The sequence below is a fragment of the Macaca thibetana genome, chromosome X, assembly GCF_024542745.1.
Source record: "Macaca thibetana thibetana isolate TM-01 chromosome X, ASM2454274v1, whole genome shotgun sequence".
Lineage (NCBI taxonomy): Eukaryota > Metazoa > Chordata > Mammalia > Primates > Cercopithecidae > Macaca > Macaca thibetana.
The window spans coordinates 110914032-110935192 of record NC_065598.1 but is presented as its reverse complement, the minus strand read 5'-3'; the positions used below and the strand labels follow the sequence as shown (position 1 = coordinate 110935192).

Genomic DNA, 21161 nt, shown 5'->3' with positions numbered 1-21161 from the left:
CAAAAGGAGTGTTTTTCTAACACCATTAAAGAAAACACAAAACCCCCCATTAATTTCTAAAATCTTGCCAGACTGGGCAACATGGGGAAATCCCATCTCTACTAAAAAACAAACTACAAAAATAGGTTAACCAGGCATGCTAGTACATGCCTGTAATTCCAGCTACTCGGGAGGCTGAGGCACAAGGATCGCTTGAACCCCGGTAAGTGAAGGTTGCAGTGAGCTGAGATCGCACAGTTGCACTCCAACCTGGGCGACAAAGCAAGACTCTGTCAAAAAAAAAAAAAAAAAAAAAAAAAGGGAAGGTGCTCAAATTAGAGAAAAAGAGGTAGATATAGATACCTGACAAAAATCATCTAAGGCAACATTAATCAACCTGTAATTGAAAATACTTATTGAGCACCTAATATATGCTAGTTGCTTTATAAGTGTTCTCATATAATTATAAGAACAAAGTGAAAAGTGAGTGGATTATCTTCATTTTCTACATGGGGAAATTGAGGTTCAAAAGAGTTAAGAAATCTCCTCAATGCCACAGAGATATAAAATGGGAGAGCTGTCCCGGGTGTGGTGGCTCATGCCTATAATCTCAGCACTTTGGGAGGCCGAGGCAGGTGGATCACGAGGTCAGGAGTTCAAGACCAGCCTGGCCAAGATGGTGAAACCTCATCTCTACTAAAAATACAAAAATTAGCCGGGCGTGGTTGCAGGAGCCTGTAATCCCAGCTACTCATGAGGCTGAGGCAAAAGAATCGCTTGAACCTGGGGGATGGAGGTTGCAGTGAGCCGTGATAGTGCTACTGCACTCCACCCAGGGCGACAGAGTGAGGCTCTGTCTCAAAATAAATAAATAAATAAATAATAAAATGCGAGAGCTATTGGAACCCATACTTTATGCTAAAATCCATTCTGACTATGCAACATAGCATGTACATGATCCCCCTGAAAAGAAAAGAAAGGTAGTGAGAAAGTGTTGTTAGGTCAGAGGAACATTCCAAGTCACTTCTGGGTCATAATGGAATTACCAGACCAACAAAGTCCTTGGTGAGTGAGGCTAGTGAACTGGAGGAAAGAGAAAAACACCAGGGAAGGGTCTGTGAAATGGCAAGGGTTAAGTTTCAGGAGGGATATGTAATGGACAATGAGCCATTTAAATACACAAAATATTTGTGAATTCAAGTGCTTGTAATGTAAGGAATCTCCATATACTGAAAACAGGCACAAATTAAGTGTCGACATCAGAATTTTTACTACTATTGGACCTATGTTTAGTTATATTATTTAAGCAACCTGAATGAAATGTAAAACTCTTAGTTTAACTGTAGTTTATTGAGTAATATCAAAGTACCTTAAGAAACTAATAGCCTGAGATAAAAGGGCATATCAGCAAATAGTCATTTAGCCAACAACAGGATTAAATGTTTCTTTAGGATACTGAATGCTCATGGGCACAAATAAGCTTTGTATACTTGAACTGAGTTTTATAATAATATGAAACATAAAGGCTTCTTAAAAACAAACGTGTCTCCCTTCCCCCATTAACAGTTCCGTTTCAAAAAACAGAACTTCCTATGATTGTACACGGCACAGGATTCTACCTCATCCTGCTTTGCACCTGCTAACTAGATCAGAGAAAACAAAAATACTTCCAAGACATATACTTTACCTAAACAAGTTCCAGTTTAGAGTCACATATGATACAATACACTATATAAAGAATGGCCTTTTCTTTTCTTTCTTTTTTGAAACAGAGTCTTGCTCTGTTGTCCAGGCTGGAGTGCAGTAGTGCAATCTTGGCTCACTGCAACCTCCACCTCCTGGGTTCAAGTGATTCTCCTGCCTCAGCCTCCCGAGTAGCTGGGATTACAGGCATGCGCCACCATGCTCAGCTAATTCTTTTGTATTTTTAGTACAAACGGAGTTTTGCCATATTGGCCAGGCTGGTCTCAAACTCCTGACCTCAAGTGATCTGCCTGCCTTGGCCTCCCAAAGTGTTGGGATTACAGAACTGAGCCACCACACCCAGCCTTCTTTTTTAAAATGCCACTGAAATCAAGGCTATCTTTTTGTTTAAGCCAATATTTAAATTTCAGAGACTATCAAAGGAATTCATCTTTAAAACAATCTTGGTGACTTCTCTTCTAAGAAATAATGACAGAGTGCAAAATCATGTTCGATCAAGAATGCTTACTGAAGCATTATTTATAAGATATGGAAACAAATGTCCAACAACTTGGAATTAGTGAAATAAATTATGAAATAGTCATTATATAAAATATAGTGCAGTGATTTTAAACATTTTTTTTGATTTTAAACATTTTTTAAAATATTTGATCACTTGGAAACATGTTTATAATGTAATAAATGAAAAGAATGGGATAGTGTTATTCCAATTTTTAAAGATGTCTCTTTCTACACATAAAATAAACATAAAAATATGAGCATTTTAAATTATACTTACCTTGAATTTTTCTAATCCAAAGCAAAGTAATTGAAAACATCTTTAAAGTACACACTACGTAAGACACTTTCCCAGTAGATTAATTCATACGTATTGAATATTATAGCAATAGGATGTGCCCTAGGGACAATTTCGTATCATTTTCACCTCTGAGCAAATTCTTTGCACCCTATAATGGTAATTCTTCCTGATGTGAAACACAAGCCCCAAAATGTTAAAATGAACAATAAGAAATGGCAAAAATGGGAACATTCAAGCAAGTTAAGAAATACAGGAAAAAAGCTTGAAAATTACATTCATCTATGAATGAAAGCATTATTTTCAGTGTCAACAGCAGAATATCAATCTGAGTGCAACACCATGTAATTAGGGCTTATAATGCGGAACACAATAATATGAATATTCAAAACTATTATATGACCCTAACAAATTTTATTTTACAGAAAGTAAAAACTTTATATTATATTTATATATCACATAAAACTTTATATAATATACATATGCACACATAAGTGTATATATACTCGTGTGTGTATGAATATCACAGCTTAAGGGAATCAGACTTGCATTTTCAATGAACTGGACAGAGTATGAATGGGCGACAGAGTGAAAATCTGACTCAAAAAACAAAAACAAGAAGAAAAGAAAAGAAAATCCAAGTTAATAGCTTTGAGGGTGTTAATTTTTCAACTTCACTTCCCGCATTTTCTGGTTTCTTTTTTTTTTTTTTTCTTTTGAGACGGGGTCTCACTCGGTCGCCCAGGCTTGGAGTGCAATGGCGCGATTTCCGCTCACTGCAACCTCTGCCTCCCAGGCTCAAGCAATCCTCCCACCTCAGCCTCTCGGGTAGCTGGGACTACAAGCCCATTCCACCGTGCTTGGCTAATTTTTTGTATTTTAGTAGACGGGGTTTCACCACTTTGGCTAGGCTGGTCTCCTGGCCTGAAGTGATCCACCCACCTCGGCCTCCCAAACTGTTGGGATGACAGCTGTGAGCCACCGTGCCAGGCCATTTTCTGTGTTATTCATGGCATGCTACTTAAATGTATAGATTCTCTCTTCCACTATGCAGTTTCCCATACCTGCATGTTGTCCTCCTTTTGACTGCAATTATGAGGAGGAAAAATTTGATTTTTTATGAGGTTTTTTACATGAAACCTCCCATTTTGGGCAATCACAAAACTAAAAATGAGGTATGGTAAGCCAATGGACTCTGTAACAATTACCATTGAAGACCAAAATTCTACTCAGTAGTTAGTTAAAAAGGGGAAAAACACCACCCAATTAATGGCTTTAACGGGCCATTTTGCACAATATTTGAGGTAAGAAATAGAAGAAAGTATCACATGGGCTGAGCGCGGTAGCTCATGCCTGTAATCCCAGCACTTTGGGAGGCCAAGGCGGACAGATCACAAGGTCAGGATTTCTAGACCAGCCTGACCAACATGGTGAAAGCTTGTTTCTACTAAAAATACGAAAGTTAGCCGGGCGTGGTGGTACGCGCCTGTAATCCCAGGTACTCAGGAGACTGAGGCACGAGAATCACTTGAACCCGGGAGGCAGAGGCTGCAGTAAGCCGAGATCACGCCATTGCATTCCAGCCTGGGCAACAGAGCGAGACTCCATCTCAAAAAAAGAAGAAGAAGAAGAAGAAGAAGAAGAAGAAGAAGAAGAAGAAGAAGAAGAAGAAGAAGAAGAAGAAGAAGAAAGTATCACATGTACGTTTTTATTCTGTTGTTATCAACCTATTCTCTTATTTTTCATTATAATATGTCTGGCTTTATTTTTCCTTTGCTTGTAAAAATTGGATGGCTGGAGAACTTTTACAGACAAAGAAAAATGTGGCAAGACTTATGCGATGAGAACCCTGCCATTTCTATAAACTCTTGTTAAAGCTTTAGTGTTTCTATGATATACTGCTGCAGTACTTTGAATTTATATAGCACCTGTCTACTTAAAAGCCAAAGCTTCACGTTTCTCACTTATCCTTTCACCATGCCTGTGAAATACGTAGATTGAAATCACATGGCTTAAAAATAAAGTGAAACCCAGATATGACCACAGAAAATTTCAATGATTTACTTAAGATAATCTATCTGTCCAGACTGCAAAGGACTAAAAGACCCTAAATTCTATGCTCAATGCTTTTCCAATAAACAACACCACCACCCTTATTATCAAATACATTTCTAAACTTTTAAGAAAATGTAAGGTTTCTCATATTATAAAATCAGTAGGCTTAATGCACCAAAAATCGCTGTCAAGGAATTATATAAATGGCACCTCTTTATTTTAAAGAACTAACATTAGTCATGGAATAACCCACTGATGATCAGTTTCCTGAATAGTCATCAATTTGCCAACAAAGTATTTAGCTTGGATCAATGCAATTGCGTCAAAGTTTGAAAAGTCAACTGATAACTGAAATAAGCCAGATTATGAATATTTGAAAAAATAAAACCCAGCAAACCAAAAAGCTTGAGCAATCCTCTCTTTTTATAAACAAAAGCATGCATGGTGTCTGGCACATGTATGTACTCAATTAGTTATCAATATAATAATTCTAAATGACTTTCTGAAGGTCAAATTATGAGTCAATGGCAGAGCCCTATCTAGAATCTAGTTCCTCTGAGGGCAAGTTCAATGAAATTAGTATTTTCATTTTCATATACTAACAATGCTTCTTCATCCCTAAAACAGTTTATACTTACTAATATTTATCTTTCAAGTGTCAAGACTAAGGGAAAATTTGGTATTATTACATTTATCATGAATCTTTTGAAATTGTCTCACCTCCATAACTAAAATAAATTGGCCCAAGTATGATCAGATCTTCTCCTAAGACTGACATTTCACGATTAGACTGTTTCCATAACTTTAACCAAAGCACTCTCATAACTAAAATCAGCTAGTCATGACCACTGGTATATAAAAGAGCTTCCAACATTGTAATGTATCAAAAAAGCTTTGAAACCTCCAACACACTGAATATACATTGTGTGGTATATCACTGTCTAGAATAATACAGACTCAAAACATGATCCAGCTGACTTCTTCTAAATGAGTTGTATTATTTTCACAGATCAAAAATTTTGCCTTCTGGATCACTCTTCACCAAAAGAAAAATTGTCATATGACCAAAGACAACATAATTCTAAAAACAGATACCCCATGTTGTCATGTATCAAGAGATATTCATTTTCAAATTTTATTTTATACCAGCTACTTTCGGAATCTGTACCAAACAGCAAAAAAGAAACAGTTCGGCTTATACATTCCACATAGATTATGCTAGACCAAACACAATAGCAAAGTCATGAATTTATCATATGTGCTAAGAACACTGTCAGTACATTTCATGAAAATCCAAGTAGAAATAATGCCTAAAACATAATATGGGATAATGGCAAATGGACTTTCTTCTTGTACCCTCTCAGTGTCACCAAAAAGAACCACTTTGGTGCTCAAGCACCATGGCCAAGCTGCCCTTTTCTTTTCAGTAACAGGTTTCTGTTCGCCTGGGAGAAAAATCTCAGTGGGTTTCTGGTAGTGCCCTGGATACTGACATTCTGCCAGTATAAATAGTCACAGTCAAAGTCTAATGTGCGTGTAATCACTTGTAGAAGAGGCTTAATTTCACCCAAATTATTACTCACTAGTTACAATTAATCCTTCTACCCAAAATGCCATAAGCCTAGTCATTTTTATCAATTGAATCTAAATGGTTACATCAGACTAGAGACTTTGGACTTCAATGTTGATCGTCTGTATTAAGTCAAGGCAAAGCGTCATTTACTTATTAATAGCTCCCCACCTCAGGTAAAGTAAGGGGTTGCTATCTGCTGGATCTAGCAGTAAAAATTAAGAATTTTACTCCCAGCCCCCTAATTTTAATAAAAATTTGGGCTCATTAGATCATACCACCAAAAAAGGAAGTCAGCAATATTGGGGGTGGTGTTCAATGAGTAGGCATCCCAAGACAATGAAAAGCTGTGGAATACAGCCTAGCAATGATTCTGTTTGGACATGATTTCACAATACTTAAAAAAGAACTTATCCTCCTACCACTTTAACCTAGTTGAGTGGTAATAACTAGCTTTTTTTGAGGTTAAACATTTATTATTTCAATCTAAAATTATATTATCACCTCACTTCCACTAGAGGGGTCTATCTACCAGTGTAGTTAACTCTAGTAACTCAGGTGCACCTTAAATCCATTTCCAGCTAATCTGTGCCACAAAGCTAGCCTTGGGATCAGAACTATGTGCTTTAAGGTTGTTCTAGTTTTCGGGCTCAGAAACGGATGAACAGCAAGAAAATGGAGTGCTGCAGTCATTCAGAGGCTGCTGCAGGAGACAAAGCGTTTTTGGCAAAAGAATACAAAGTCAGAATCTCTTAAATATCTTCTGCGCTGGTTGTTTCCAAGGCTGAATACGCATCAACCAGGTCCGTCCGTCCGTCCGTCCTTCCTTCCTTCCTTCCTTCCTTCCTTCCTTCCTTCCTTCCTTCCTTCCTCCCTCCCTCCCTCCCTTCCTCTCTCTCTCTCTTTCTTTCTTTTTTCTTTCCAGATAAGCAAAGCTTTTAAACTCCTGACCTCAGAGGCTCCTCTTCTATACTCTGTAATATATAATCTGAATAGCCAAATTGCCACGTTTTCCCAGCAGCAACCTTAACTTGGGTCACTTGGGCGGGTGTAGGTCAATATGGGAAAGTCGTTTCAGTGTCCTCTCATTATTCTACCAAACCACTGACAGGCAAAAACCCAACCAACTCGATGTATCAAATTTACTGTCCACTGTTTTTGTGCATGATTTCTAATCTAATTAATTCAAAACCACAAATAACTGGTTAATTTTAGTCAAGAGGTTATCTACCACCTTTAAGTAGATGTCTAAAATAGGGAACAGTCTAATTAAAATATAGGCCAGACCAAGGAAGATGAACAGAGCCTTACTTTTTAACACCATCTTGTGGGATATAGCTTCAAATCTAGCATTCAGGGACAAAATGGGGCATGAGTAAAAGGATGACTTCCCTAGAAAATAATTAGTAAGATGTTTTTTAAATTTAGAAAAACCATGAGATTGAAGAACAGAGGAGATATATGTCCCAACTCACATATATTTCAATCCCTTATTTTAAAAACAGCTCCTGTTTTTGTTTTGGATAAAAGCTGAGCACCAAATTCCCTTTCTGGTCCCTCATCCAAAATCCTAGTAGAATTCCTTGATTAGAAGCTAGTTCACACTTCTCCCCACCTTTTTTTTCAAACGCAGAGGTGGTTTTTGGAATATGGGCCTCAACCATCACATTCCAGCTTTAAAGTAAAAAGACGTCATGTGACCATCACATCAGAGACTTGGGGCACGTGATTCCAATTGGTATGTGTGGGGCTCCAGCCACTTAGCTGGAATTCACCATAAACTGCATCTCGAGGATCAAGTTTAGGCTCCCCAGTCCATTGTGACATCCAGCAAAGTGGAGTAAGTGCTTGCTCTTCAACAGTTTTTACTTTTCCCTGTATTTTCTACCTACTGTTAGCCAGGCTCCCTTCCCTCCTCCCCATCCCTCTTAACAGGCCGGGCGCCTCCAGCATCCCGTCTGTCTGATGCTAAATGGTGAGGCTCTCCAACCCACTTAGTTCCAAGCTCAACCTTTTGCAAAACCTTCTGCACCAATGGGGATATCGTGCTGCTCAGGTGAAAGGCAAGGAGCATCGCAAAAAGCTAGAGTCAGATGCCATTAACCCCCACTCCACCTCCCGGGCTGGGATCATCTTACGTCCCGGAGCCCGGCGGTCGGAACCGCCAGCACACTGGAGTAGCGACGGCGGCAGCAACTTTGGGACTGGCGAGAAGCCAGGGCGGGGGTGGTCGGCGTCCCCGGGCTTCTCATTAGAGCGCTTAAGTACTGCGGGTGGAGAAAAGTAAACACAGGCAAGTGCAGCTGTGCGGGGAAAGGCGGGGGAGGGGGCATATTACCTCCCTCCCGTCGCCCGTTCGGCTCTCCCTCTCCAAGAGTTGGAGAGGTCCGGGACTGCCGCCGCCCCGACCGCGCGCCTGGGGCCGCAGAGCCAAAGGAGCTGAAAAAAGGACAGGGGATGTGGGGACAGGGGAGAGCGGAAAGGTACTGCCCTACTGGCCCAGAGATGTTCTCCTACTGAAAGGAAAAAAAAGTGCTTACTCATAGGGAGAGGAGGTGCGATCGCGACGCCCTCACTAAGGACGAGGGAAGCAAGCAGAAGGCAGGCAACCCAAACCTCGTTCCTTCCTTCAGCCACGGCCCCCCCTCTCCAGAGCCCCAGGGTCAGCTTAAGCCAGCCAGGTCACCCGAGGCTGGCCTGTGGGGGCTGGAGGAGTAGCAGGCTGCTGGCTCCGGGATTTCCTGAGTCCGGGCGGGAGGGGAGGGGGGGGATGGCAGTAGCTGGAGAAGGACTACAGAGGGAAGTTGTGCGCTGCTTTTCCACTTCGGGGCCGCAGCCGCGGAGGGGAATCAGGGCAAGGGTTGGCGTCTAGCACTCCAGCCCAAGACTGGCAACAAGTTAAGAGTAACTAGTAAGAAAGCACCACTTAATACAGTGAAGAGCAGAAAACGTGTTTGCGGCGAGTGCTGGTAGGGAAACTCCCCGTCACTCCCACACCCATTTTGGTTGCGACCGATCGCCCGGGCACCCGAGGGCTCCGGCTGAAATTTCTCCGACCTCCCTCTCCCCCAACCCCCGCCCCGCAGTGCGAGGCACGTTCCTGCTGAGCTTAATCGAGATGCTCTCCCCAGGACCACTCCTGCCCACGCCCCGGAAACCCGCTCCCCTAGTGCCCGCCGGCGCCTACAAAGCACTTACGTAAAGTCGCAGAGTCCTGGGTCTGGCCGGACTGCCTCCGACCAACGCACTCAAACAACTTCTGCACCTCGGAATCTTTGCGGCTCTGGTTCTAAAGCCAGCGCTCCCTCCCCTCCTGCCAGCCCCCTCCGCCCCTCGGCCGCCGCCATTGGCTCGGGTGGTGCTAGCAGTCGGCCTGGGAACCAGGAAGGGGATTGGGCCACGAGCCTGTCACATCAACTGGGTGGGGATCCAGGAAAATAGGCACGGGGATGGGCACCCAGGAGGGATAGGGACTGCAACTCTGCAGCAGGGAGAGGAGAATGGTCCCCAGCGCCTGAGTCTCCCCTTCCTACTTGGGCTAAGAAGAAGTTAGAAGTCCAACGTGCCTGGCTTGGAGTACGTATTCACAAAATCTTATGGGATTAATAAAAATATGAAAAAGTTGGGAACGAGAATTTGAATGCCACCTATATAAGTCTATGGGGGAGGGGTACAGTTTCTCCCAGAATCGTGAGAAGAATAACGGCATGTTGGGGAACATTCCTAATTACATCTACAACAATCAGTCCAGGTGTCAAAGGGCACAGAGGGAAACATCAGCAATCATTCCTTTCCTTAAGAAGTCAAAGGAGAAGAATATGGGCAGGGCAGGGCTCAAGCCTTTGGCCTCATGCCAAGTAAATTGTTAGCCCACATCACCTGTCTGGTATGTTTGTCCATGTGGAGAGGGGTGAGAGGAGGTGGTTGGAAGTACCTTGGTTCCACTCTTTTGACCAGAAATGGGTATCAATTCTCATCAGTCTCCTTTCACCAGAGAAAACCTGGAGACATGTTACTGCTCCCCAGACTGCCATTTCTTCTCCTTCTCTGCCCAGGAGATGGCTTCTACGTCATAGCTGACCTCTTTCATTAATACACGTGGAGGTTATCTGCATTCCAAACCTATGGCTCATGGTAGATCCAAAATCAACTCAGAGAGCCAGAGTTTGAGGGATTCTGCAGGGGCAGGTCACGAGACTGACTTGTGGGATAGCTGTAGAAGGAAAAAGTGTAAGCCCTTTCCTGTTTCAGTTGTAACCATTTTGTTCAGGAAATGTGTGCTTGGAAAGTTCTGTCAACATTTAAAATTAGTTCAATTAAGTCACATTTTACATATACCAGGAAAAAATGCTGAAACGCTTTAAAATTGAATGTTCTTGAAAAGGAACCCCTATTTCGTCTGCCATTATGAATTTCCTTAGAGAAATTAATCTGTAGTGAGTGCCAAGGCTTCTTAAAAGGGAAGAACTTGGGGAGTTCGTATATTGCCTAAAGGCTAGACTAGCAGAGGACTTGGCACTAGGAAAAAGCCTTGTTAAATATTAATTAATGATTAACGAACTGGAAGAACTTATGAAAGGCACAGGAAGGTGAAAAAGAAATGAGAGGGCAATCATGCTTTCACAAACATTGAATTTCTGTTATGGGAGATTTTCTACTGGTTCAGGTTTGGGTCAGGACAAAAATACTGATTTCAACATGTTGGCGTCGGATTGAACATGGAGTCAGTGTGTTGCCACACACATTTACAGTAAGCTCCCAAATGAGATTTCTAGCATTCAGTAATTGGCCCAAGGTTTGGTGTGACTTCTGGAATTCTTCACAAAAAATTTTTAGATACAGGAAATAGGCTCCTTCAGTTTTCTACCTTTTATGGTGTCTGTCAGTCACCGCTGAAGAGCTTCCACCTGCTCTTAAACTTAAAATTACAGACTGAGCAATAGCATGAAGGGACTCTGTAAGCTAAATTTTCCAGTGCAGATATATTTGTCTCAATTACGTTGTATTCAATTTTAGTTTATTTTTCAAATTCTAGAATTTAAAGTAAAAATATTAAGAATCCTATGTATATGCTATTTACGGTTCCTGTTTTTTATTCAAAAAAGCTTACATAGGGCCGAGTGGGGTAGCTCACGCCTGTAATCCAGCACTTTGGGAGGCTGTGCGGTGGAAGGATTGCATGAGATCAGGAGTTCAAGACCAGCCTGGACAACAGAGCAAGACCTCATCTCTACAAAAAAAATTAATAAATTTTTTAAAAAGCTTAATAGAATCTATACTTTGATAAAAGTGTTCATTCACCACTACCACTGAGGATGTCGGAATTCAGTCAAGAAATGTCATTTTAATCGAAATGCAATAGTCCATAGTTTCAAAGCTGCAGAGTACCTAGCTGATGGCATTAGTTCTCATTGCGTCAGTAACTTTCCAACAGATAAAACACTCCCTAAACACAGAAGCACCTATTTGGATGCTAGTTGAGATTCCTGTTTAACAAGCTCTACTGTATAATCCAGGTAGAACTCCATCTTAATGAGTACTATTAAGATAGCCAGCCAGTTTGATGTAACTAAGCTACCTTTGTGTAGCCCAGAATCTAAAGGACCTTTTCAAAGTTTAGCATTTTGCTGGAAGAAAGGAGCCCAGGCTCAAAGCTCTTAAACAGCATTTCTTTATAATCTTTCACACAATCAATTTACCTCACAGAGGATCATTCACAAGTAACCCAAAGTTGATCGTTTTCTTATCTATATCAAAAAACCTGCACAGATGTTTGTCGGGTTCCCTCCACCTGCTTATAGGCTTTAATTCATTTTGACAGTGACTTGCGTAGTTCTTGACACATAGGAGTTCAGTAAATGTTTGTTGAACTAATGGTTATTTTATGAGTCTATTCTTGTTAAACAACAGCAACAAAAAGCTATTAATATATATAGGACTCTCACAGACCTTGTGAATCAATAACCTAAGAGTTTTTACCTTTTCTTCTATTTCCAATTTTCAATCCTAATGCCTTTGTAATAAATCACTTAAAGTCAATATCGCAAAATTTTGAAAACCATTTATTCTTCCTGTCCTCCGTTGATATCATAGAAAGGCTCCAATATCCCTCTTAGGTTTTTTGTCTATCCAAACTACCTTTCTTTCCTCCTTTGATATGCACATCCCCCTTTTTCTTGCTGTTTTTCCTATTGTTCTGCCCAACACCAATACTCTCCCCAGTCTAGTTCACAAAGTATTATGTGTACATAGTCTAAATTTTTCCCTGAAATTTTCCTAAAGTTGTCAGTTTCCTCTTTTATCCATTTTTAATTTTTAATTCTTAACATGTCATTGCTGGCTTGAACTTATTTTTTTTCTCTTGAGACAGAGTTTCACTCTTGTCACCCAGGCTGGAGTACAATGGCGCAGTCTCAGCTCATTGCAACCTCTGCCTCCCAGGTTCAAGCGATTCTCCTGCCTCAGCCTCCCAGGTAGCTGGTACTATAGGCACCTGCCACCACACCTGGCTAATTTTTGTTTTGTCAATAGAGATGGGGTTTCACCATGTTGGCCAGGCTCCTCTCAAACTCCTGACCTCAGGTGATCCACCTACCTCGGCCTCCCAAAGTGCTGGGATTATAGACGTGAGCCACCATGCCCGACCACTGGCTTGAACTTTTTATCCATTTTTTATTTTATTTTACTTTATTTTTTTCTTCTTTTTCCTCGTCCTGCCCAGGATAATTTTTATCAATTTTTTTAAAACCTCCTTTCTGTAGTCTATTAAAATATGATTTTGCTGCACAAACTTTATATGTCAGGAATAACTTAAAGAATCTTGATCAATTCAATACTAAATCATTTTTCTAACACACCTAATTGTTTTCTCAGTCTCTAAATGTACAATTGTGTACTAATTTGTTTTAATTAATTGTATTTTATTTTATCAGATTATTTTCAAGGAATTATCCTTTTTTTAAATCATCTTTTTAATTCATGGATAATTCTATTCCATGTTGTGATATTTTAGGTTCTTGGATTGATCCTAATCCCTCTTTTTATTCAGTATGCTGTGAGATGACATTTTTATTAAAATTAAGTATGATTTTAAAGGTTTCTCTTATATTTAAAATATTTGGCATAGAGGAAATCTTGAAAGACCTGGACAATTCTTAATTTTTTTTTGACCCATAGGATACAGATTTGAACAGTTATTACCACTGTTTATTAGTGAATTGTTTTTATGTTTCCAGCTCAAAATGTACACATATATAGCACATGAATATTAATAGTAAATAGGCAATTGTCAAATATTTTTCAAACCTAAAGGTTAGTATGAATCTGAATGTTTGCTAATGCAGGCCGACTATCTTACACGCACATTCACATAAAGAAATTACTCTGACATGTCCAAGGTTATTTCAGATATTCACTTGTAAAAAAAGAATAATTATCAGTATCTGAGAATAAGAAAAAACAAAAAAAAAGACAAAAAAATCAATTGAAGTATCTTTAATAAGATTAGGACATATTTAATCAGTATGGACTTTATAATATATAGATTTAATAAAGGTCATTATCATCACTGGAAATGCTCAAAATTAAAGTGTCCCCCCCCGATTTTCTGGCTGTTAAATATCTAATTAATCAATCAGATAACTATTATAAGCAACATAGAAAAAGTATGGTCTCAAACCACAATGAATTAATAGTCTAATATTCAAATTCAAGATCAATATTCAATTCAAGATCAAAGTACACATAACTGAAAGAGAAAACAATTCAAGATAGAATATATAAGAAGTACCGTATGTAGGCTGAAAAGAATGAGAGTAATAGGGCTAAAGCCGTTATAGAAGGCATCCTTTGTGCAATGGAACTTGAGCTAGGCTTGAAAAAGATGGGTAAGACTTGATATAGGTAAGTAGAAATGAAAACCATTTTTATTCCTAGGAAGTGGTAAAAGAAGAACTTCACAGAAATTAAATTTAACATAGTTTAATTGAGCAATGAATAATGGGGCAGCCACCCCAAACCAGACTAGGTGGAGAGACACTCTGGTGCTGCCACATGTTCAGAGAGAATTTATGGACAGAAAAAAGTGACATACAGAAAATGGAAGTGGGGTACAGCAACAGCTGGATTGGTTATAGCTTGGCATTTGCTTTATTTGAACTCAGTTTGAACAGTTGGCTGCCTTTGATTGGCCAAAACTCAGTAATTTTTACAAGTAAGGGTTACAGTGTGTTTACACATCTATTTAGGTTACAGTTCACTATGTATGGCAATGCTTTTTTTTTTTTTTTTTTTGGCAGAGTCTCGCTCTGTCACCCAGGTTGGAGTGCAGTGGCACGATCATGGCTCGCTGAAGCCTCAATTTCCCAGGCTCAGGTTATTCTCCCACCTCAGTCTCCCAAGCAGCTGGAACTACAGGCTTGTGCCACCACACCCGACCAATTTTTTTTTTTTTTGTAGAGATGGAGTTTTGCCATGCTGTCCAGGCTGGACTTGAATGCCTGGGCTCAAGTGATCCACATGCCTGGGCCTCCCAAACTACTGGGATTACCGGCCTGAGCCACCGCACCCAACCAAGCTAAACCTTATTTAAATAGGACAGCTTTAGGTGAGTTTCTGAGTTTGGGCTTTCTTTCCAGGCTTCTACTTCCTTATCTGGAAAAGAAAAACTGAGGATTTGCCTGCCACAAAGGTGCAGTGATAACATCAATGGGAAGGAAGATTGCTTGGGATCTCATTAATGTAATCTTTTTAAAAGATAAAATATATTTGTTATACTTACTTTAGTGATTAAAAAGACTTGTGGTCGGGGCTCATGCCTGTAATCCCAGCACTTTCAGAAGCTGAGGTGGGTAGATCACTTGAGCCCAGGAATTTGAGACCAGCCTGGGCAACATCACAAAACCCAGTCTCTACAAAAAAATACAAAAATTCGCCGTACATGGTGGTGGTACATGCTTGTAGTTCCAGCTACTTGGGAGGCTGAAGTTGGAGGATCACTTGAGGCTGGGAGGTTGAGGCTGCAGTGAGCTATGATATCACCACTGAACTCCAGCCCGGACAACAGAGTAAGACCCTGTTGAAAGAAGGAAAGGAAAGAAGGAAGGAAGGCAGGGAGGAAGGAAGGGAGGGAGGGAGGGAGGGAGGGAGGAAGGAAGGAAAGAAGGGAGGGAGGGAGGGAGGGAAGGAGGGAAGCAGAAGTAAGAAAGGAAAGAAAGAAAAGAAAAGAGAGAGGGGAACATCACACACCAGGGCCTGTCGTGGGGTCGAGGGAGAGGGGAGGGATAGCATTAGGAGATATACCTAATGTAAATGTAGAGTTAACAGGTGCAGCACACCAACATGGCACATGTATACATATGTAACAAACCTGCACGTTGTGCACATGTACCCTGGAACTTAAAGTATAATAAATAAAGTAAAGAAAGAAAAAGAAAGAAAAGAGAGAAAGAGAGAGAGAGAAAAAGAAGGAGAGAGGGAGGGAGAGAGGGAAGGAGGGAAAGAAAATAAAAGATTTGTGAATCTTTCTTGTCTTACATTAATTAAACTGCAAGTTACAGAAAGTCTTGCTTTTAGTTATAGTATTTTTTTTTTTTTTTTTTTTTTTTTTTTTTTTTTTTGAGATGGAGTCTTGCTCTGTCACCCAGACTGGAGTGCAATGATGCAATCTCGGCTCACTGCAACCTTCCAACTCCTGGGTACAATCCATTCTTGGGCCTCCTGAGTAGATGGGATTACAGGTGCGCCACCATGCCGGGTTAACTTTTTGTATTTTAGTAGAGACTGGGTTTCATCATGTTGGCCAGTCTGGTCTCAAACTCCTGATATCAGGTGATCCACCCATCTCCCAAAGTGCTGGCATTACAGGCATGAGTCACCTTGCCTGGCCAGGTTACAGTAATTTTGAGTTACTTTAGTTAGAGCCATAATAATCCCTCCCTCAATGAGATTTACAAAATTAATTGGCACATATCACATTTTGCTTTTAAGGAAGTATTATTAATAACATGCCTGTAACTTACAGAGAATTTAAGGTAGGTGAGTGCACTAGCTCAGATATACAACTTGATGTTATCATTTTGTGTGTCTGGGCTATAAAGCATTCTTTTCAGCGAAATATTCAACCTCAACCTTTATTAGAATGTAATTTGAAATATTGGAGGCTTCCTATTAAAAAAGTCTTTTAAACATATACAAACAACCCTTCAGAATAAATTGTAGCACACATTTCAAAATTTATAAGGATTATCCATAATCTTCCACAGTAGTAGCCAGACTTCTAAAGAAACAGTCATGTCCAATCTATTGCGTTTAATTGATTTCTGAATATGTAAGGCCAAATTTTGGTGAATTTACGAGTGTGTGCCTGCATTATGTGTGTGTGTGTGAGAGAGAGAGAAAGAGAGAGAATATAATCAGATTTTTAAATGCTATAACTGTTTATTCTACCAAGAATGCTTATAGTTAAATATTTGGGTCTGTGTCTACTAAGTATGCAAAATAATGACTTTATAAAGAGATTGACAGTGTGACACCATGGTTGAACCTTGAAAACATTATGCTAAGTGAAAGAGGCCAATAACAAAAGACCGCATATTGTATGGTTCCATTTATATAAAATGTACAAAAAGGGAAAATCCATAGAGACAGAAAGTAGATTAGTGGTTGCCTAGGACTGGGGGTATGGGCAATTGGAGGGAAATGAGGAGTGACTGCTAGTGAGGTTCCTTTTTGGGGTAATGAAAATATTCGAAAATAGACTGTAGTGATGGTTGCATAACTATTATGAATAAATTTAAAACTATTGAATTGTACATTTTAATTGGTGAACTATATGATATGCAAGTTAGATCTGTTACTTTAGGCAAGTTAAAATTAACAGAATTTAACTGAGCAAGAAAAACAAAAACGATTAGAGAATTAGCTAGCCCCCAGAATCAGAACAGATTCAGAGATTCTGGAGCTCCCCCATGGTCAGAGAAGATTTATGGACAGAAACAGGAAAATAACATACAGAATACAGAAGCGCGTACAGAAACAGCTGGGCCTCTGCCTTATTTGAGAAGGGTTTGAACAGCTGGCTGCTTGCGAGTGGTTGTTGAAGTATGGCGTCTGTGATTGGCTGAGACTCAGCTATTGTTATAGAAGCCTACTCCTAAATTAGGTTTTCAGTTTGCTTACCTACCAAGTTAGGTTGCAGTTTATACTTAAGAATTCGAGTATACAAGTACAAAGACTTTCTCAGGCAAAATTTTAGTTTGATTTAACATATCTCTATATAGCTGCTATTCAAAAAGAGAAGATTGACAGAATTAGGCTGAGAACCATACTAATGAGGATATGATATGAAAGGATCTGTAATTGCAGAGAAGAAACTAAACTCATGCAATCAAAAGGGCCTTGGGAGATAAATTCATCCACTTCTTGGTTAGCATGATCCCATTTTTGTCACTGTCACTGAAAGAAGAACGTAGTGCTTTAACTTACTACAAAGGAGATGTAAATTAAACATTACAAAAAAACATTTAAACAAATCAAATAAGCCAGAAACAGAACCTAGGCAGTAAAAGGTGCTTTTTTTGATACTTTTAAAAAGGTTTGAATTACCATATGACTAAATTGGTCGAGGTATTTAAATCATGCCACAGTTTTCATAAATACTTGCAGTTATAAAGATAATTGCACATTTGGTTTAAGTAACCAAGAAGTTCTTTAGGAAGTGCCACAGAAGGTTTGAAGATAAGAAGTTTCATTCTGAATCAACACACATCTCTTCGGTAATTCAGAACCAATAATGTTTTCACTGGTTTGTTTCTTTATCAATACCATGGATTCACCTGAACAAGGGTGAAAATAGAATGTAAAGTTTTTCATTCAGGGAGGCATTTCCTTTCATAAACTGAGCAACATTATCATAGCTTAAATCCCATTTGGTGGTTGGAATAGAGTAGGCCTAAAACTGCTTAATTAAGGCTTTATAAAAAGTTTTAAATATTTGGGAGTCCTTTGGAAAGGACGCCACTTGAAATGAGATCATATGCCTAAGATTATGCTAAGTCAGAAGTTAGCAAACTTTGCCTGTAAAGGGCCAGAGTGTAAATATTTTTGCATACGAGCCATACAGTGTCTGTTGCAACTACTCAACTCTGCTGTTGTGTTGTGGAAGCAACCATAAAAAATAAATAAACAAGCTGGGCAGGTGGCTTATGCCTGTAATCCCAGCACTGTGGGAGGTCGAGGTGGATGGATCACCTGAGGTCAGGATTTCAAGATCAGCCTGGCCAACATGGCGATATCCCTCCTCTACTAAAAATACAAAAATTAGCAGGGCATGGTGGTGCATGCCTGTAATCCCAGCTACTCAGGAGGCTGAGACAGGAGAATCGCTTGAACCTGGTAGGCAGAGGTTGCAGTGAGCCGAAATCATGCCATTGCACTCCACCCTGGGCAACAGAGCAAGACTCCATCTCAAAAACAAACAAACAAACAAACAAACAAACAACCGAGTGTGGTGGTTCATGCCTGTATTCCCAGCACTTTGGGAGGCTGAGGGAGGCAGATCACTTGAGGCCAGGAGTTCGAGGCCAGCCTGGCTAACATGGTGAAACCCCGTCTCTACTACACATACAAAAAATTAGCCGGACCTGGTGTCTTGCACCTGTAGTCCCAGCTATTCTGGAGGCTATGACACAAGAATCATTTAAACCCAGGAGGTGGAGGTTGCAGTGAGCCTAGATTGCAGCACTGAACTCAAGCCTGGGCGACAGAGCAAGGCTCTGTCTCAAAAACAAATAAATATAAAATTAAAATTAAAATTAAAAAAATTAGCCAGGCATGGTGGCACGTTCCTGTAGTCCCAGCTACTTGGAAGGCTGAGGCACGAGAATCACTTGAACCCGGGAGGTGGAGGTTGCAGTGAGCTGAGACTGCGCCACTGCACACCAGCCTGGGCAACAGAGCCAGACTCCCTCTCAAAATAAATAAATTAAAAAATAAATAAGGCCCGGCACAGTGGCTCATGCCTGTAATCCCAGCACTTTGGGAGGCCGAGGTGGGCAGATCACGAGGTCAGGAGATGGAGATAATCCTGGCCAACATGGTGAAACCCGTCTCTACTAAAAATCCAAAAAAATTAGCTAGGCATGGTGGCACGTGCCTGTAATCCCAACTACTCAGGAGGCTGAGGCAGGAGAATCGCTTGAACTCTGGAGGTGGAGGTTGCAGTGAGGTGAGCTGAGATCACACCACTGCACTCCAGCCTGGCGACAGAGCAAGACTCTGTCTCAGAAACAAACAAACAAACGAACAAACAGGCATGGTGGTGTGCCAGTAAAACTTACAAGAACAGACAACAACAGTTTGGGTCGTCAGGCTGTAGTCTGTGGACCCCTGTCTGGATTACTATGCTTGCTCCAATATTATCTTGGCATCTGGATGGAGCCATGTTCTCAAAGAGGTATTTAGGAGTTGGTTTATAACTGATGATACGAAACAGATTGAAATTAGCACTCTTTCATTATTACAATCTTAGGTCTTCACAATGTTTCATACCAAGCAACTGATGGGATGGCTGTCTACTCTCTTCTTTTTCGCCTTTCAAATTTGAAATCACAATGGCCAAATTTGCGGGTGGGAGGGAGTGAGGAGGAATAAAATGGCAACTATTATAGCTACTACTTACTGAGCTTCTTCTAGGCCTTGTACTAGAAACTTTATATACATGATCCCTTTAATGCTAATAACTAACTCATTAACGAAAGCATTATTTTTCCCATTTTCATATGAGAAAACTAAGATTTAAGGAATAAGTAACTTTTGCCCAAGATCATTTTGCTAGTAATGCAGGAGCTGAGATGTGTGAGTGTGTGGGATGATTCCATCTCTTGTCTGACGCTACAGTTTGTGATTAGAACCAAAGGATTTTACAGGAAGCATTCACTGTACTTTTATCTAAATAAAATAAGGCAAAGGAACACTATTAATGATTGCACCTTTCTTCTCACTTCCTTGAAAAAATGGTTAGCTCGCTGGTGATAAATCTCTGAGATAAGCACGTATGTTTTATTACATGCTATGGTCTGAATGTTTATGTCCCCCAGAATTCATATGCTGAAACCTAATTACCTAGAGGATAGTATTAGAAGATATTGTATTAGAGTATATGGTATGAGAAAATAGTAGAAGATGGTATTAAAAGGCAGGCTTAATATATCCAAATTTCGCTTTTTTTTTTTTTTTTTTTTTGAGATGGAGCTTTGCTCTGTTGTCCACGCTGGGGTTGAGGGGCACGATCTCAGCTCACTGCAACCTCCACCTCCCAGGTTCAAGCGATTCTCCTGCTTCAGCCTCCAGAGTAGCTGGGATTATAGGCACGCACCACCATGTCTGGCTAATTTTTGTATTTTTGGTAGAGATAGAGTTTCACCATGTTGTCCAGGCTGGTCTCGAAATCCTGACCTCAGGTGATCCACCCACCTCGGCCTCTCAGTGTTGGAATTACAGGCATGAGCCACCGTGCCTGGACTAATGATTTTTGTATTTTTAGCAGAGACAGGGTTTCACCATGTCTCCCAGGCTGGTCTCGAACTCCTGGCCTCAAGTGATCCGCCTTCCTCAGCCTCCCAAAGTGCTGGGATTACAGATGTGAGCCACTGTGACTGGCCAATTTATCCAATTTTTAAAAGAAAACACATGATTATAGCCCAACTTATTCTACCTGATAAACTCTGAATTATGGGTCACATAAACCATTTCAGAGGGGGTAATTTTAAACCAATTAAATGTATTCTAAATTTAATGTGCTATAAAAAGAAAAACACCCAAAGCATATGGCTGACAGTTCATTCAATTTTACTTAATTTAGGCTCTTTTGAAGCATCAAATTTTAAAAGTAAAATAATTTGATAATTAAAACCATGGGATATTTGTATTAGAGGGAATATTATAGACCACTCCCCTCACAGTACAGATGAGTAAAACTGAGCCCTGCAACAGCAAATTGACTTGCCCTAATCTTTTTTTTTTCAAGTCCTTTTATAAAGTCACTTTAGCAGGTGGCCT

At 40.2% G+C, this 21161-nt stretch overlaps 1 protein-coding gene and 1 long non-coding RNA gene across 5 annotated transcripts in view; one reads left to right on the top strand and one right to left on the bottom strand.

Annotated features, from left to right (window-relative positions):
• Positions 1-9423, bottom strand: part of PLS3 (plastin 3) — an 87550-nt gene extending 78127 nt beyond the window's left edge. For 2 of the 4 annotated variants that reach the window (XM_050777177.1, XM_050777180.1), the window contains exon 1: positions 9303-9423. The gene's annotated coding sequence lies outside the window, so the exon portion shown is untranslated. Of the gene's footprint in view, positions 1-8644; positions 8664-9302 lie in introns of those variants that run through there. The other 2 variants (XM_050777178.1, XM_050777179.1) reach the window with 2 other exon arrangements.
• A 174-nt stretch (positions 9424-9597) lies between these two features.
• LOC126946634 (uncharacterized) overlaps positions 9598-21161 on the top strand; it is a 30544-nt gene continuing 18980 nt past the window's right edge. Inside the window, exons 1-2 of the long non-coding RNA XR_007722727.1 lie at positions 9598-9680; positions 14562-14709. This is a non-coding gene — a long non-coding RNA (uncharacterized LOC126946634). The remainder of the gene's footprint in view (positions 9681-14561; positions 14710-21161) is intronic.